At 38.3% G+C, this 20,130-nt stretch overlaps 1 long non-coding RNA gene across 1 annotated transcript; it reads right to left on the reverse strand.

Moving 5' to 3' along the window:
- Window positions 1–144: 144 nt before the first annotated feature.
- LOC5510259 lies at window positions 145–18,224 on the reverse strand. Its single transcript, XR_007314068.1, has 3 exons — window positions 18,151–18,224; window positions 17,885–17,962; window positions 145–181 (listed from the first exon to the last, which is right to left on the reverse strand). It is a non-coding gene; the product is annotated as an uncharacterized LOC5510259 (long non-coding RNA).
- Between the last annotated feature and the right edge of the window lie 1,906 nt (window positions 18,225–20,130).

Genomic DNA, 20,130 nt, shown 5'->3' on the forward strand with positions numbered 1-20,130 from the left:
CAATCGGCAACAATGGAGTAGTAGGATTTACACTTCTTCCATCCAGAAGGACAGCTGCCCATCCAGACAATCCCCGAAAGAGATGCCGATCTGATGTCAGGACCATCGCTGTCGCAAGCGCAAGGAATGCCGCGTTTGCTATAATGATAGTCAAGCTCATCATCGGACATCATGTCGCGGCCTAAAGAGAGCATAAACTGGGCTTAGAATAAAAGTCGGTAGAGACACATTTTTCATAGTAGAGCTACTTACGGCGAGCGCAGGCGACGGCAACCAAAAGTGCCAAGCAAACGATAACGATCTTGAACGAGGCCATGTTCTCGAATCAACCTGCAAAAAGATCAAATGCGATTGAGTATTATATCAGCACCAAAAAAATATGCGGTAACGTCTTTAAATACAGTCTGTCTCAAAGTAAAATGTTGATATTATTCATTTACAAGATACATTAGGGTGTGACCAAAAGATGGGTGTAAGTTTTCCATCTACTATGTTTGCAAGACGTGCAAATATGTTACCTTTTGTTGAAGAAGTGGATTTCTTGTGCTTGTCTCCAAGTAAGACTTGAATCACAGAGAAAGAACTGCTCTATTTATCCCCGCGCCCCGTCCGCTTGACTGCTTATTCATGGCTGAGATTATGCACGAGCTGAGGACCACTTGTAAGATTCTAGTGAGAATGCGTACAGCAAAGTCAAGGAGGCGAGACGAATTTAAGCTATGACTTGACTCTATAGGCCGTATCTTCTGCACTTTTTTTTCGACATGATGGACGTATAGATTGTTTAATATTTTGTTTCAAGATATTTTTCATTGTGTATCTTATCGGAAACATCGAGCGATGGCTACACAGTGTCAATATAATTAGCTTCTTGGAGCACTTTCGTTGAGGGGATCATCATAAAATCAGTGGAGTAGGGACAAACAAGAAAGCCTATGATGTCAAACAATAAGTGGTAAGCTTTGATTGTCACACTCGTTCTGTCGTGCGATGGTCGTGCTCCAGCGTAGAGAATCAACACAAACAATAACATTATCCTAGAATAGCCCGCGATGGGAGTGGGTTGTGCAGGGTGCGTGCATACCCTCTTATTAATAATCCATTAATCACTGATATAACAAACAGGCCAACAGGCCAACATATTCATTGAAAGGCTACTCGGCTTACGCCCTCTCATTAATTCTTATTAATCAATATTTATCTCTGATATAACAAACAAGCGGCCAATGTTCATTGAAAGGTTACATGGCATAAAAGTATTAGCCTGAGGTAGACCATTGCCAAAATAGCACTGTTTGTGTGATAGAACATATATGAAGAGTTCAACGGAAAGACTTTTAGAGAATATTTCATGCACGAACTAATTGTTATTCTTTTATAATAGAATGACATTATATACTGCATCAATATCTTCTCCTAATCTCCTTTGTTGATTTTTCGAGCATCCCACTTCATTGACTTTTAGAAGAGGTTTTCTAGAATCAAACGATTATCAAACCTATTGCTTGTCCTTTCTAGCTCCAGGCTCCAAAGCAATGCACTTCTCTGATAAGTTAGGCATTCTCCTGAAAAAGCCCCTGAACGGTGTGAATCTTAGGGGGTACAGTGGGTAATATCTTATTGAATGATCGTCAAATCACCCCACCCCCCTCCCCATCAGTAAAACCTTGATACGCGGCTAGCTGTCTAGACTAGCCACAAACATTCCTTGATACTATTACAGCATTTTACATACTGCATCTCAATATCTCGATCTCTAAGGCTAATGTTTCTAGAACCAAAAGATTATGTTCATAATCCAGCATTTTCGAAAAAATAGAAAATTTGGATTTCCATCTTGTTGGAAAAAACATGCTATCAAAAGAAAGACCCTAAAGTATTCCTGTTCCTTGCCTTACATTCTTGTCTTTAACTTCCTTGCATTACTTAAATAAACTTTGGCTTAATCAGAAACATCAACATCGAAGGAGCTCCACAGTGTCAATATAATAAACTCTTGAAGCATTTTGTCAGTTAATGAGGAGATTATCGTATATGAGAAGAATAAGCCAAGCAAGAAAGTCTCCTATTTTCAAGCAGAACAGGGATGCTTTGATCAGTGACAAACACTCACTTGTGTTCTGCTGGGCGGGGAGAATTCAAACATAGCAAATATTTAATACACCCGACAAAGTGGTGAAGCATCATATTAAACTAGCATCTGATCAAACTTTCAACAGCTATGTAAAAAAGACTTTCACAAAATGTTATGAAAGATATCACCAAGTATCATATGATATTTAGATTACACTCTTTTATTTAAAAAAAAAAACGTTTAATTTTCGTCTAAAGGCATATCTTTGGCTGAAAAGAGGAAATAAAGCCTCTAGGATACCTTGATTTATGCCGGGTAATGGCATACATCCTGTTCTTGTTTAACAAAGTAAGGATGCATGAAAACCCAACTGTTCGAACGTTTGCCTTAGTGCGTCACCAAATCTGTTGCACTACGGGGAGAGTATAATATTAAGGTGTTTAGCAGTTTTGATGCACAATGTGATCTACCGAAAAGACAAATCCTATAATTTCTACACAAAAAACACACAGTTTATTGAATTTTCTCAAGTTTATTTCACCTTTACACGATGATTATATTATTTCTAGCTAAACATGTAGCCCAAGTTTATCAGCTTAAATCTTTTATTGGTTGCAACAATCGGCAACAATGGAGTAGTAGGATTTACACTTCTTCCATCCAGAAGGACAGCTGCCCATCCAGACAATCCCCGAAAGAGATGCCGATCTGATGTCAGGACCATCGCTGTCGCAAGCGCAAGGAATGCCGCGTTTGCTCAAATGAAAGTCAAGCTCATCATCGGACATCATGTCGCGGCCTTAAAGAGAGCATAAACTGGGCTTAGAATAAAAGTCGGTAGAGACACATTTTTCATAGTAGAGCTACTTACGGCGAGCGCAGGCGACGGCAACCAAAAGTGCCAAGCAAACGATAACGATCTTGAACGAGGCCATGTTCTCGAATCAACCTGCAAAAAGATCAAATGCGATTGAGTATTATATCAGCACCAAATAATTATGCGGTAACGTCTTTAAATACAGTGTGTCTCAAAGTAAAATGTTAATATTATTCATTTACAAGATACATTGGGGTGTGACCAAAAGATGGGTGTAAGTTTTCCATCAACTATGTTTGCAAGACGTACAAATATGTTACCTTTTGTTGAAGAAGTGGATTTCTTGTGCTTGTCTCCAAGTAAGACTTGAATCCCAGAGAAAGAACTGCTCTATTTATCCCCGCGCCCCGTCCGCTTGACTGCTTATTCATGGCTGAGATTATGCACGAGCTGAGGACCACTTGTAAGATTCTAGTGAGAATGCGTACAGCAAAGTCAAGGAGGCGAGACGAATTTAAGCTATGACTTGACTTTCTATAGGACGTATCTTCTGCAGTTTTTTTCGTCTTGATGGACGTATAGATTGTTTAATATTTTGATTGAAGATATTTTTTATTGTGTATCTTATCAGAAACATCGAGCGATGGCTACACAGTGTCAATATAATGATCTTCTTGAGAGCACTTTCGTTGAAGGGATCATAATAAAATCAGTGGAGTAGGGACAAACAAGAAAGCTTACGATGTCAAACAATAAGTGGTAAGCTTTGATTGTCACACTCGTTCTGTCGTGCAATGGTCGTGCTCCAGCGGAGAGAATCCAGACAAACAATAACATACCAATTTCCGTTATATAGGCTTCTAAGCAATAGACTACTCTGGATAAGTTAGGCATTATCCTAGAATAGCCCCTCTTATTAATAATCCATTAATCTCTGATATAACAAACAGGCCAACAGGCCAACATATTCATTGAAAGGCTACTCGACTTACGCCCTCTCATTAATTCTTATTAATCAATATTTATCTTTGATATAACAAACAATAAGCGGCCAATGTTCATTGAAAGGTTACTCGGCATAAAAGTATTAACCTGAAGTAGACCGTTGCCAAAATAGCCACTGTTTGTGTGGTAGAACATATATGAAGAGTTCAACGGAAAGACTTTCAGAGAATATTTCATGCACGAACTAATTGTTATTCTTTTATTATAGAACGACATTATATACTGCAACAATATCTTCTCCTAGCCTCCTTTGTTGATTTTTCGAGCGTCCCACTTCATTGACTGTTAGAAGAGGTTTTCTAGAATCAAACGATTATCAAACCTATTGCTTGTCCTTTCTAGCTCCAGGCTCCAAAGCAATGCACTTCTCTGTCAAGTTAGGCATTCTCCTGAAAAAGCCCCTGAACAGTGTGAATCTTAGGGTGGTACAGTAGGTTATATCTTATTGATCGTCAAATCACCCCACCCCCCTCCCTATCAGTAAAACCTTGATACGCGGCTAGCTGTCTAGACTAGCCACAAACATTCCTTGATACTATTACACCATTTTACATACTGCATCTCAATATCTCGATTTCTAAGGCTAGTATTTCTAGAACCAAAAGATTATGTTCATACCCCAGCATTTTCGAAAAAAAAAAAGGTTGGACTTCCATCTTGTCGGAAAAAAAATGCTATCAAAAGAAAGACCCTAAAGTTTTCCTGTTCCATGCCTCACATACTTGTCTTCAACTTCTTTGCATTACTTAAATAAACTTTGGCTTATTGCTAATCAGAAACATCAACATCGAAGGAGCTCCACAGTGTCAATATAATAAACTCTTGAAGCATTTTGTCAGTTAATGAGGAGATTATCGTATATGAGAAGAATAAGCCAAGCAAGAAAGTCTCCTATTTTCAAGCAGAACAGGGATGCTTTGATCAGTGACAAACACTCACTTGTGTTCTGCTGGGCGGAGAGAATTCAAACAAAGCAAATATTCAATACACCCGACAAAGTGGTGAAGCATCATATTAAACTAGCATCTGATCAAACTTTCAACAGCTATGTGTAAAAGACTTTCACAAAATGTTATGAAAGATATCACCAAGTATCATATGATATTTAGATTACACTCTTTTCTTAAAAAAAAACGTTTAATTTTCGTCTAAAGGCATATCTTTGGCTGAAAAGAGGAAATAAAGCTTCTAGGATACCTTGATTTATGTACAGTAATGGCAAACATCCTGTTCTTGTTTAACAAAGTAAGGATGCTTGAAAACCGAACTGTTAGAACGTTTGCCTTAGTGCGTCACCAAATTTGTTGCTCTACGGGGAGAGTATAATATTAAGGTGGTTAGCAGTTTTGATGCACAATGTGATCTACCGAAAAGACAAATCCTATAATTTCTACACAAAAAAACACACAGTTTATTGAATTTTCTCAAGTTTATTTCACCTTTACACGAAGATTATATTATTTCTAGCTAAACATGTAGCCCAAGTTTATCAGCTTAAATCTTTTATTGGTTGCAACAATCGGCAACAATGGAGTAGTAGGATTTACACTTCTTCCATCCAGAAGGACAGCTGCCCATCCAGACAATCCCCGAAAGAGATGCCGATCTGATGTCAGGACCATCGCTGTCGCAAGCGCAAGGAATGCCGCGTTTGCTCAAATGAAAGTCAAGCTCATCATCGGACATCATGTCGCGGCCTTAAAGAGAGCATAAACTGGGCTTAGAATAAAAGTCGGTAGAGACACATTTTTCATAGTAGAGCTACTTACGGCGAGCGCAGGCGACGGCAACCAAAAGTGCCAAGCAAACGATAACGATCTTGAACGAGGCCATGTTCTCGAATCAACCTGCAAAAAGATCAAATGCGATTGAGTATTATATCAGCACCAAATAATTATGCGGTAACGTCTTTAAATACAGTGTGTCTCAAAGTAAAATGTTAATATTATTCATTTACAAGATACATTAGGGTGTGACCAAAAGATGGGTGTAAGTTTTCCATCTACTATGTTTGCAAGACGTGCAAATATGTTACCTTTTGTTGAAGAAGTGGATTTCTTGTGCTTGTCTCCAAGTAAGACTTGAATCCCAGAGAAAGAACTGCTCTATTTATCCCCGCGCCCCGTCCGCTTGACTGCTTATTCATGGCTGAGATTATGCACGAGCTGAGGACCACTTGTAAGATTCTAGTGAGAATGCGTACTGCAAAGTCAAGGAGGCGAGACGAATTTAAGCTATGACTTGACTTTCTATAGGACGTATCTTCTGCAGTTTTTTTCGTCTTGATGGACGTATAGATTGTTTAATATTTTGATTGAAGATATTTTTTATTGTGTATCTTATCAGAAACATCGAGAGATGGCTACACAGTGTCAATATAATGATCTTCTTGAGAGCACTTTCGTTGAAGGGATCATCATAAAATCAGTGGAGTAGGGACAAACAAGAAAGCTTACGATGTCAAACAATAAGTGGTAAGCTTTGATTGTCACACTCGTTCTGTCGTGCAATGGTCGTGCTCCAGCGGAGAGAATCCAGACAAACAATAACATACCAATTTCCGTTATATAGGCTTCTAAGCAATAGACTACTCTGGATAAGTTAGGCATTATCCTAGAATAGCCCCTCTTATTAATAATCCATTAATCTCTGATATAACAAACAGGCCAACAGGCCAACATATTCATTGAAAGGCTACTCGACTTACGCCCTCTCATTAATTCTTATTAATCAATATTTATCTTTGATATAACAAACAATAAGCGGCCAATGTTCATTGAAAGGTTACTCGGCATAAAAGTATTAACCTGAAGTAGACCGTTGCCAAAATAGCCACTGTTTGTGTGGTAGAACATATATGAAGAGTTCAACGGAAAGACTTTCAGAGAATATTTCATGCACGAACTAATTGTTATTCTTTTATTATAGAACGACATTATATACTGCAACAATATCTTCTCCTAATCTCCTTTGTTGATTTTTCGAGCGTCCCACTTCATTGACTGTTAGAAGAGGTTTTCTAGAATCAAACGATTATCAAACCTATTGCTTGTCCTTTCTAGCTCCAGGCTCCAAAGCAATGCACTTCTCTGTCAAGTTAGGCATTCTCCTGAAAAAGCCCCTGAACAGTGTGAATCTTAGGGTGGTACAGTAGGTTATATCTTATTGATCGTCAAATCACCCCACCCCCCTCCCTATCAGTAAAACCTTGATACGCGGCTAGCTGTCTAGACTAGCCACAAACATTCCTTGATACTATTACACCATTTTACATACTGCATCTCAATATCTCGATTTCTAAGGCTAGTATTTCTAGAACCAAAAGATTATGTTCATACCCCAGCATTTTCGAAAAAAAAATGGTTGGACTTCCATCTTGTCGGAAAAAAAATGCTATCAAAAGAAAGACCCTAAAGTTTTCCTGTTCCATGCCTCACATACTTGTCTTCAACTTCTTTGCATTACTTAAATAAACTTTGGCTTATTGCTAATCAGAAACATCAACATCGAAGGAGCTCCACAGTGTCAATATAATAAACTCTTGAAGCATTTTGTCAGTTAATGAGGAGATTATCGTATATGAGAAGAATAAGCCAAGCAAGAAAGTCTCCTATTTTCAAGCAGAACAGGGATGCTTTGATCAGTGACAAAAACTAACTTGTGTTCTGTTGGGCGGAGAGAATTCAAACAAAGCAAATATTTAATACACCCGACAAAGTGATGAAGCATCATATTAAACTAGCATCTGATCAAACTTTCAACAGCTATGTGTAAAAGACTTTCACAAAATGTTATGAAAGATATCACCAAGTATCATATGATATTTAGATTACACTCTTTTATTAAAAAAACGTTTAATTTTCGTCTAAAGGCATATCTTTGGCTGAAAAGAGGAAATAAAGCCTCTAGGATACCTTGATTTATGCCGGGTAATGGCATACATCCTGTTCTTGTTTAACAAAGTAAGGATGCATGAAAACCCAACTGTTCGGACGTTTGCCTTAGTGCGTCACCAAATCTGTTGCACTACGGGGAGAGTATAATATTAAGGTGGTTAGCAGTTTTGATGCACAATGTGATCTACCGAAAAGACAAATCCTATAATTTCTACACAAAAAACACACAGTTTATTGAATTTTCTCAAGTTTATTTCACCTTTACACGATGATTATATTATTTCTAGCTAAACATGTAGCCCAAGTTTATCAGCTTAAATCTTTTATTGGTTGCAACAATCGGCAACAATGGAGTAGTAGGATTTACACTTCTTCCATCCAGAAGGACAGCTGCCCATCCAGACAATCCCCGAAAGAGATGCCGATCTGATGTCAGGACCATCGCTGTCGCAAGCGCAAGGAATGCCGCGTTTGCTCAAATGAAAGTCAAGCTCATCATCGGACATCATGTCGCGGCCTTAAAGAGAGCATAAACTGGGCTTAGAATAAAAGTCGGTAGAGACACATTTTTCATAGTAGAGCTACTTACGGCGAGCGCAGGCGACGGCAACCAAAAGTGCCAAGCAAACGATAACGATCTTGAACGAGGCCATGTTCTCGAATCAACCTGCAAAAAGATCAAATGCGATTGAGTATTATATCAGCACCAAATAATTATGCGGTAACGTCTTTAAATACAGTGTGTCTCAAAGTAAAATGTTAATATTATTCATTTACAAGATACATTAGGGTGTGACCAAAAGATGGGTGTAAGTTTTCCATCTACTATGTTTGCAAGACGTACAAATATGTTACCTTTTGTTGAAGAAGTGGATTTCTTGTGCTTGTCTCCAAGTAAGACTTGAATCCCAGAGAAAGAACTGCTCTATTTATCCTCGCGCCCCGTCCGCTTGACTGCTTATTCATGGCTGAGATTATGCACGAGCTGAGGACCACTTGTAAGATTCTAGTGAGAATGCGTACAGCAAAGTCAAGGAGGCGAGACGAATTTAAGCTATGACTTGACTTTCTATAGGACGTATCTTCTGCAGTTTTTTTCGTCTTGATGGACGTATAGATTGTTTAATATTTTGATTGAAGATATTTTTTATTGTGTATCTTATCAGAAACATCGAGCGATGGCTACACAGTGTCAATATAATGATCTTCTTGAGATCACTTTCGTTGAAGGGATCATCATAAAATCAGTGGATTAGGGACAAACAAGAAAGCTTACGATGTCAAACAATAAGTGGTAAGCTTTGATTGTCACACTCGTTCTGTCGTGCAATGGTCGTGCTCCAGCGGAGAGAATCCAGACAAACAATAACATACCAATTTCCGTTATATAGGCTTCTAAGCAATAGACTACTCTGGATAAGTTAGGCATTATCCTAGAATAGCCCCTCTTATTAATAATCCATTAATCTCTGATATAACAAACAGACCAACAGGCCAACATATTCATTGAAAGGCTACTCGACTTACGCCCTCTCATTAATTCTTATTAATCAATATTTATCTTTGATATAACAAACAATAAGCGGCCAATGTTCATTGAAAGGTTACACGGCATAAAAGTATTAGCCTGAAGTAGACCGTTGCCAAAATAGCCACTGTTTGTGTGATAGAACATATATGAAGAGTTCAACGGAAAGACTTTTAGAGAATATTTCATGCACGAACTAATTGTTATTCTTTTATAATAGAATGACATTATATACTGCATCAATATCTTCTCCTAATCTCCTTTGTTGATTTTTCGAGCATCCCACTTCATTGACTTTTAGAAGAGGTTTTCTAGAATCAAACGATTATCAAACCTTTTGCTTGTCCTTTCTAGCTCCAGGCTCCAAAGCAATGCACTTCTCTGATAAGTTAGGCATTCTCCTGAAAAAGCCCCTGAACGGTGTGAATCTTAGGGGGGTACAGTGGGTAATATCTTATTGAATGATCGTCAAATCACCCCACCCCCCTCCCCATCAGTAAAACCTTGATACGCGGCTAGCAGTCTAGACTAGCCACAAACATTCCTTGATACTATTACAGCATTTTACATACTGCATCTCAATATCTCGATCTCTAAGGCTAATGTTTCTAGAACCTGAAAAGATTATGTTCATAACAAGTCAAGTCGCTAAAATAATGGAAAGTTTCACCTTGTCCCGGATTACGCCCTCATTAACTAGTAAACTTGACCCCAAACAGTTCGCCCTTGCAGGTAGATCAACTTCTCAAGCGTTAGTCTATTTATTACATCTCGCATTAGAAGCGCTGGATAATGGCAACTGTTCGCTAAGATTCTTTTTTGCAGACTTCAAAAAGGGCTTTGATATTATTGATCATCGTATCTTGCTAAGTAAGCTTTCTAGCTATGGGTTACACCCCTCCTTAGTCAGGTGGGTTGCCGCTTTTCTTCAAGGCAGGTCACAGAGTGTTCAAATTGCTAACTCGTCATCAGCTTGTAAATCCCCAAATGGTGGAATTCCTCAGGGAACCAAATTGAGCCCCATTTTATTTGCAGTTATGGTAGATGATCTAGTGCGCGCCTGGGGTCCTAGGGTGAAATACGTTGATGACTTATCTATTCTAGAAATAATTCCTCGCAACGCTCCATCTGTCATGAGACATATGGTAAATAATGTCAACAATTTCGCACAAAATAATAACATGCTGTTAAATCCTAGTAAGTGCAAGGAGATGCGGGTTGATTTTTTACAGTACAATAGTTCTCAGTGCCAACCAATAGCGGTCGGCGGTTCCGTTATTGAGTCAGTCACCAGTTTCAAGCTTCTCGGTGTGTATATCTCTTCGGACCTTAGTTGGTCATCGCACTGTGACTATGTGATCAAAAAGTCAAACCGTCGTCTCTATGCACTCAGAAAACTAAAATCATGTGGGGTCTCAGAAAGGGATTTAGTGTCTGTGTACTGTTCTCTTATAAGGTCCATCTTAGAGTATGCCTGCGTTGTCTTTTCCAACCTTCCGCAATACCTATGTGCTGCCTTAGAAAGAATTCAAAAAAGATCTCTAGGAATAATTTTCGGTAGTGGCCTTAACTACGAGGACGCCCTCGAACGCGCATGCTTGTCTTCTTTAGAGGCGCGGCGTCACAATGTGTGCAGAAAATTCATAAGCAATATCAAACAGGGGAGCGTCTTATACCCCCTAGTGTCAAGCAGACTTATATCCTCCAACTCGCCATACTCCCTAAGATCTAAGCGCTCACATAGTGTGGTTCCGGGTCGCACGGACCGTTTTTCCAAATTCGTCTCAGCGCAATATGCTGGGGATTTAATGTTATTATGAATTATGTATGGTGTAATGTATTTTGTAGTTAGCTGACCCTACCGGTAATTCAGTTGTAAAAGAACTGCAAACGGTTGAAATAAACGAGCATTATTATTATTATTATTATTATAATCCAGCATTTTCGAAAAAATAGAAAATTTGGATTTCCATCTTGTTGGAAAAAACATGCTATCAAAAGAAAGACCCTAAAGTATTCCTGTTCCTTGCCTCACATTCTTGTCTTTAACTTCCTTGCATTACTTAAATAAACTTTGGCTTATAGCTAATCAGAAACATCAACATCGAAGGAGCTCCACAGTGTCAATATAATAAACTCTTGAAGCATTTTGTCAGTTAATGAGGAGATTATCGTATATGAGAAGAATAAGCCAAGCAAGAAAGACTCCTATTTTCAAGCAGAACAGGGATGCTTTGATTAGTGACAAACACTCACTTGTGTTCTGCTGGGCGGAGAGAATTCAAACATAGCAAATAATCAATACACTCGACAAAGTGGTGAAGCATTATATTAAACCAGCATCTGATCAAACTTTCAACAGCTATGTGTAAAAGACTTTCACAAAATGTTATGAAAGATATCACCAAGTATCATATGATATTTAGATTACACTCTTTTATTAAAAAAAAAACGTTTAATTTTCCTCTAAAGGCATATCTTTGGCTGAAAAGAGGAAATAAAGCCTCTAGGATACCTTGATTTATGTACAGTAATGGCATACATCCTGTTCTTGTTTAACAAAGTAAGGATGCTTGAAAACCCAACTCGAACGTTTGCCTTAGTGCGTCACCAAATCTGTTGCACTACGGGGAGAGTATAATATTGAGGTGGTTAGCAGTTTTGATGCACAATGTGATCTACCGAAAAGACAAATCCTATAATTTCTACACAAAAAAACACACAGTTTATTGAATTTTCTCAAGTTTATTTCACCTTTACACTAAGATTATATTATTTCTAGCTAAACATGTAGCCCAAGTTTATCAGCTTAAATCTTTTATTGGTTGCAACAATCGGCAACAATGGAGTAGTAGGATTTACACTTCTTCCATCCAGAAGGACAGCTGCCCATCCAGACAATCCCCGAAAGAGATGCCGATCTGATGTCAGGACCATCGCTGTCGCAAGCGCAAGGAATGCCGCGTTTGCTGAAATGATAGTCACGCTCATCATCGGACATCATGTCGCGGCCTAAAGAGAGCATAAACTGGGCTTAGAATAAAAGTCGGTAGAGACACATTTTTCATAGTAGAGCTACTCACTGCGAGCGCTGGCGACGGCAACCAAAAGTGCCAAGCAAACGATAACGATCTTGAACGAGGTCATGTTCTCGAATCAACCTGCAAAAAGATCAAATGCGATTGAGTATTATATCAGCACCAAAAAATTATGCGGCAACGTCTTTAAATACAGTGTGTCTCAAAGTAAAATGTTGATATTATTCATTTACAAGATACATTAGGGTGTGACCAAAAGATGGGTGTAAGTTTTCCATCTACTATGTTTGCAAGACGTGCAAATATGTTACCTTTTGTTGAAGAAGTGGATTTCTTGTGCTTGTCTCCAAGTAAGACTTGAATCCCAGAGAAAGAACTGCTCTATTTATCCCCGCGCCCCGTCCGCTTGACTGCTTATTCATGGCTGAGATTATGCACGAGCTGAGGACCACTTGTAAGATTCTAGTGAGAATGCGTACAGCAAAGTCAGGGAGGCGAGACGAATTTAAGCTATGACTTGACTCTATAGGACGTATCTTCTGCACTTTTTTTTCGACATGATGGACGTATAGATTGTTTAATATTTTGTTTCAAGATATTTTTTATTGTGTATCTTATCGGAAACATCGAGCGATGGCTACACAGTGTCAATATAATGAGCTTCTTGGAGCACTTTCGTTGAGGGGATCATCATAAAATCAGTGGAGTAGGGACAAACAAGAAAGCCTATGATGTCAAACAATAAGTGGTAAGCTTTGATTGTCACACTCGTTCTGTCGTGCAATGGTCGTGCTCCAGCGGAGAGAATCCAGACAAACAATAACATACCAATTTCCGTTATATAGGCTTCTAAGCAATAGACTACTCTGGATAAGTTAGGCATTATCCTAGAATAGCCCGCGGTGGGAGTGGGTTGTGCAGGGTGCGTGCATACCCTCTTATTAATAATCCATTAATCTCTGATATAACAAACAGACCAACAGGCCAACATATTCATTGAAAGGTTACTCGACTTACGCCCTCTCATTAATTCTTATTAATCAATATTTATCTCTGATATAACAAACAATAAGCGGCCAATGTTCATTGAAAGGTTACTCGGCATAAAAGTATTAACCTGAAGTAGACCGTTGCCAAAATAGCCACTGCTTGTGTGGTAGAACATATATGAAGAGTTCAACGGAAAAACTTTCAGAGAATATTTCATGCACGAACTAATTATTATTCTTTTAGAATGACATTATATACTGCATCAATATCTTCTCCTAATCTCCTTTGTTGATTTTTCGAGCGTCCCACTTCATTGACTTTTAGAAGAGGTTTTCTAGAATCAAACGATTATCAAACCTATTGCTTGTCCTTTCTAGCTCCAGGCTCCAAAGCAATGCACTTCTCTGACAAGTTAGGCATTCTCCTGAAAAAACCCCTGAACAGTGTGAATCTTAGGGGGGTACAGTAGGTTATATCTTATTGAATGATCGTCAAATCACCCCACCCCCCTCCACATCAGTAAAACCTTGATACGCGGCTAGCTGTCTAGACTAGCCACAAACATTCCTTGATACTATTACAGCATTTTACATACTGCATCTCAATATCTCGATCTCTAAGGCTAGTATTTCTAGAACCAAAAGATTATGTTCATACCCCAGCATTTTCGAAAAAATAGAAAATTTGGACTTCCATCTTGTCGGAAAAAAATGCTATCAAAAGAAAGACCCTAAAGTTTTCCTGTTCCTTGCCTCACATTCTTGTCTTTAACTTCTTTGCATTACTTAGATAAACTTTGGCTTATAGCTAATCAGAAACATCAACATCGAAGGAGCTCCACAGTGTCAATATAATAAACTCTTGAAGCATTTTGTCAGTTAATGAGGAGATTATCGTATATGAGAAGAATAAGCCAAGCAAGAAAGTCTCCTATTTTCAAGCAGAACAGGGATGCTTTGATCAGTGACAAACACTCACTTGTGTTCTGCTGGGCGGGGAGAATTCAAACAAAGCAAATATTCAATACACCCGACAAAGTGGTGAAGCATCATATTAAACTAGCATCTGATCAAACTTTCAACAGCTATGTGTAAAAGACTTTCACAAAATGTTATGAAAGATATCACCAAGTATCATATGATATTTAGATTTACATATTCATTGAAAGGCTACTCGACTTACGCCCTCTCATTAATTCTTATTTGTCCATTTATCTTTGATATAACAAACAATAAGCGGCCAATGTTCATTGAAAGGCTACTCGGCATAAAAGTATTAACCTGAAGTAGACCGTTGCCAAAATAGCCACTGTTTGTGTGGTAGAACATATATGAAGAGTTAAACGTAAAGACTTTTAGAGAATATTTCATGCACGCACTAATTGTTATTTCTTTATAATAGAATGACATTATAGACTGCATCAATATCTTATCCTAATCTCCTTGGCTGATTTTTTCGAGCATCCAACTTCATTGACTTTTAGAAGAGGTTTTCTAGAATCAAACGATTATCAAACCTATTGCTTGTCCTTTCTAGCTCCAGGCTCCAAAGCAATGAACTTCTCTGATAAGTTAGGCATTCTCCTGAAAAAGCCCCTGAACAGTGTGAATCTTAAGGGGGTATAGTGGGTTATATCTTATTGAATGATCGTCAAATCCCCCCACCCCCCTCCACATCAGTAAAACCTTGATACGCTGCTAGCTGTCTAGACTAGCCACAAACATTCCTTGATACTATTACAGCATTTTACATACTGCATCTCAATATCTCGATCTCTAAGGCTAGTATTTCTAGAACCAAAATATTATATTCATACCCCTGCATTTTCGAAAAAATAGAAAAGCTGGACTTCCATCTTGTCGGAAAAAAAATGCTATCAAAAGAAAGACCCTAAAGTTTTCCTGTTCCATGCCTCACATCCTTGTCTTCAACTTCCTTGCATTACTTAAATAAACTTTGGCTTATAGCTAATCAAAAACATCGAGGGAGCTTCACAGTGTCAATATAATAACCTCTTGAAGCATTTTGTCAGTTAATGAGGAGATTACCGTATATGAAAGGGATAAGCCAAGCAAAAAAGCCTCCTATTTTCAAGCAGAACAGGGATGCTTTGATCAGTGACAAAAACTCACTTGTGTTCTGTTGGGCGGAGAGAATTCAAACAAAGCAAATATTCAATACACCCGACAAACCAGCCAGCATCTGATCAAACTTCCAACAGCTATGTGTAAAAGACTTTCACAAAATGTTATGAAAGATATCACCAAGTATCATATGATATTTAGATTACACTCTTTTATTAAAAAAAAAACGTTTAATTTTCGTCTAAAGGCATATCTTTGGCTGAAAAGAGGAAATAAAGCCTCTAGGATACCTTGATTTATGTCGGGTAATGGCATACACCCTGTTCTTGTTTAACAAAGTAAGGATGCTTGAAAACCCAACTGTTCGAACGTTTGCCTTAGTGCGTCACCAAATCTGTTGCACTACGGGGAGAGTATAATATTAAGGTGGTTAGCAGTTTTGATGCACAATGTGATCTACCGAAAAGACAAATCCTATAATTTCTACACAAAAAACACACAGTTTATTGAATTTTCTCAAGTTTATTTCACCTTTACACTAAGATTATATTATTTCTAGCTAAACATGTAGCCCAAGTTTATCAGCTTAAATCTTTTATTGGTTGCAACAATCGGCAACAATGGAGTAGTAGGATTTACACTTCTTCCATCCAGAAGGACAGCTGCCCATCCAGACAATCCCCGAAAGAGATGCCGATCTGATGTCAGGACCATCGCTGTCGCAAGCGCAAGGAATGCCGCGTTTGCTCAAATGAAAGTCAAGCTCATCATCGGACATCATGTCGCGGCCTAAAGAGAGCATAAGCTGGGCTTAGAATAAAAGTCGGTAGAGACACATTTTTCATAGTAGAGCTACTTACGGCGAGCGCAGGCGACGGCAACCAAAAGTGCCAAGCAAACGATAACGATCTTGAACGAGGCCATGTTCTCGAATCAACCTGCAAAAAGATCAAATGCGATTGAGTATTATATCAGCATCAAAAAATTATACGGTAGCGTCTTTGAATACAGTGTGTCTCAAAGTAAAATGTTGATATTATTCATTTACAAGATACATTAAGGTGTGACCAAAAGATGGGTGTAAGTTTTCTATCTACTATGTTTGCAAGAAGTGCAAATATGTTACCTTTTGTTGAAGAAGTGGATTTCTTGTGCTTGTCTCCAAGTAAGATTCGAATCCCAGAGAAAGAACTGCTCTATTTATCCCCGCGCCCCGTCCGCTTGACTGCTTCTTCATGGCTGAGATTATGCACGAGCTGAGGACCACTTGTAAGATTCTAGTGAGAATGCGTACAGCGAAGTCAAGGAGGCAAGACGAATTTAAGCTATGACTTGACTCTCTATAGGACGTATCTTCTGCAGTTTTTTTCGTCTTGATGGACGTATAGATTGTTTAATATTTTGATTGAAGATATTTTTTATTGTGTATCTTATCAGAAACATCGAGCGATGGCTACACAGTGTCAATATAATGAGCTTCTTGGAGCACTTTCGTTGAGGGGATCATCATAAAATCAGTGGAGTAGGGACAAACAAGAAAGACTATGATGTCAAACAATAAGTGGTAAGCTTTGATTGTCACACTCGTTCTGTCGTGCAATGGTCGTGCTCCAGCGGAGAGAATCCAGACAAACAATAACATACCAATTTCCGTTATATAGGCTTCTAAGCAATAGACTACTCTGGATAAGTTAGGCATTATCCTAGAATAGCCCGCGGAGGGAGTGGGTTGCGCAGGGTGCGTGCATACCCTCTTATTAATAATCCATTAATCTCTGATATAACAAACAGACCAACAGGTCAACATATTCATTGAAAGGCTACTCGACTTACGCCCTCTCATTAATTCTCATTTGTCCATTTATCTTTGATATAACAAACAACAAGCGGGCAATGTTCATTAAAAGGTTACTCGGCATAAAAGTATTACCCTGAAGTAGACCGTTGCCAAAATAGCCACTGTTTGTGTGGTAGAACATATATGAAGAGTTCAACGGAAAGACTTTCAGAGAATATTTCATGTACGAACTAATTGTTATTCTTTTATAATAGAATGACATTATATACTGCATCAATATCTTTTCCTAATCTTCTTGGCTTTTTCTAGCATCCCACTTCATTGACTTTTAATAGAGGTTTTCTCAACTCAACATGTACCCCAAGTTTATCAGCATAAATCTATTATTGATTGCAACAATCGGCAACAACGGAGTAGTAGGATTTACACTTCTTCCATCCAGAAGGACAGCTGCCCACCCAGACAATCCCCGAAAGAGATGCCGATCTGATGCCAGGACCATCGCTGTCGCAAGCGCAACGCAAGGAATGGCGCGTTTTGCTCAAATGATATTCAAGTTCAGTATCGGACATCATGTCGCGGCCTAAAGAGAGCATAAACTGGGCTTAGAATAAAAGTCGGTAGAATCACATTTTTCATTATAGAGCTACTTACGGCGAGCGCTGGCGACGGCAACCAAAAGTGCCAAGCAAACGATAACGATCTTGAACGAGGCCATGTTCTCGAATCAACCTGCAAAAAGATCAAATGCGATTGAGTATTATATCAGCATCAAAAAATTATACGCTAGTTTCTTTAAAAACAGTGTGTCTCAAAGTAAAATGTTGATATTATTCATTTACAAGATACATTAGGGTGTGACCAAAAGATGGGTGTAAGTTTTCCATCTACTATGTTTGCAAGACGTGCAAATATGTTACCTTTTGTTGAAGAAGTGGATTTCTTGTGCTTGTCTCCAAGTAAGACTTGAATCCCAGAGAAAGAACTGCTCTATTTATCCCCGCGCCCCGTCCGCTTGACTGCTTATTCATGGCTAAGATTATGCACGAGCTGAGGACCACTTGTAAGATTCTAGTGAGAATGCGTGCAGCAAAGTCAAGGAGGCGAGACTAATTTAAGCTATGACTTGGCTCTCTATAGGACGTATCTTCTGCACTTTTTTTTCGACATGATGGACGTATAGATTGTTTAATTGTTTATTGTGTATCTTATCAGAAACATCGAGCGATGGCTACACACTGTCAATATAATGAGCTTCTTGGAGCACTTTCGTTGAGGGGATCATCATAAAATCAGTGGAGTAGGGACAAACAAGAAAGCCTATGATGTCAAACAATAAGTGGTAAGCTTTGATTGTCACACTCGTTCTGTCGTGCAATATAGTCGTGCTCCAGCGGAGAGAATCCAGACAAACAATAACATACCAATTTCCGTTATATAAGCTTCTAAGCAATAGACTACTCTGGATAAGTTAGGCATTATCCTAGAATAGCCCGTGGAGGGAGTGGGTTTACACGATGATTATATTATTTCTAGCTAAACATGTAGCCCAAGTATATCAGCTTAAATCTTTCATTGGTTGCAACAATCGGCAACAGCGGAGTAGTAGGATTTACACTTCTTCCATCGAGAAGGACAGCTGCCCATCCAGACAATCCCCGAAAGAGATGCCGATCTGATGTCAGGACCATCGCTGTCGCAAGCGCAAGGAATGCCGCGTTTTGCTCAAATGATAGTCAAGTCGGACATCATGTCGCGGCCTAAAGAGAGCATAAACTGGGCTTAGAATAAAAGTCGGTAGAGTCACATTTTTCATAAAAGAGCTACTTACGGCGAGCGCTGGCGACGGCAACCACAGGTAGCCCAAGCTCTGTCAATAGGTAATTTGAACCGACCGGCTCATTGACCGTTAATACAGAGAACATATGAAGTTGATACTTTTTGTAGTATTCTTCCAAAAATTGTAATAAATTCAATCCAACGTGATGTAGTACTTGTAGCTGTCTATTGTTCCCATGATGAGTACTTGGTGATGTAGTACATGTAGCTTTCTATTATTTCCACGTTTAAGAGATTTAGAGTACATTTGGGGCCGTTTTAGCGCTGTTTGGTGAGATTTAGAATTCCCCCTATCACTTCCACTATAGAAAGAAGTGCTTCTTTCTAATCTAATCTAAGTACTTCTTTCTAATCTAATCTAAGTACTTCTTTCTAATCTAATCTAAGTGCTTCATTCTAATTTAATCTAAGTACTTCTTTCTAATCTAATCTAAGTACTTCTTTCTAATCTAATCTAAGTGCTTCTTTCTAATCTAATCTAAGTACTTCTTTCTAATCTAATCTAAGTGCTTCTTTCTAATCTAATCTAAGTACTTCTTTCTAATCTAATCTAAGTACTTCTTTCTAATCTAATCTAAGTACTTCTTTCTAATCTAATCTAAGTGCTTCTTTCAAATCTAATCTAAGTCCTTCTTTCTAATCTAATCTAAGTACTTCTTTCTAATCTAATCTAAGTGCTTCTTTCTAATCTAATCTAAGTACTTCTTTCTAATCTAATCTAAGTGCTTCTTTCTAATCTAATCTAAGTGCTTCTTTCTAATCTAATCTAAGTACTTCTTTCTAATCTAATCTAAGTGCTTCTTTCTAATCTAATCTAAGTACTTCTTTCTAATCTAATCTAAGTGCTTCTTTCTAATCTAATCTAAGTACTTCTTTCTAATCTAATCTAAGTACTTCTTTCTAACCTAATCTAAGTGCTTCTTTCTAATCTAATCTAAGTACTTCTTTCTAATCTAATCTAAGTGCTTCTTTCTAATCTAATCTAAGTGCTTCTTTCTAATCTAATCTAAGTACTTCTTTCTAATCTAATCTAAGTACTTCTTTCTAATCTAATCTAAGTA

Source organism: Nematostella vectensis, chromosome 10 (genome assembly GCF_932526225.1).
Source record: "Nematostella vectensis chromosome 10, jaNemVect1.1, whole genome shotgun sequence".
In the NCBI taxonomy this organism is placed as follows: Eukaryota; Metazoa; Cnidaria; class Anthozoa; order Actiniaria; family Edwardsiidae; genus Nematostella; species Nematostella vectensis.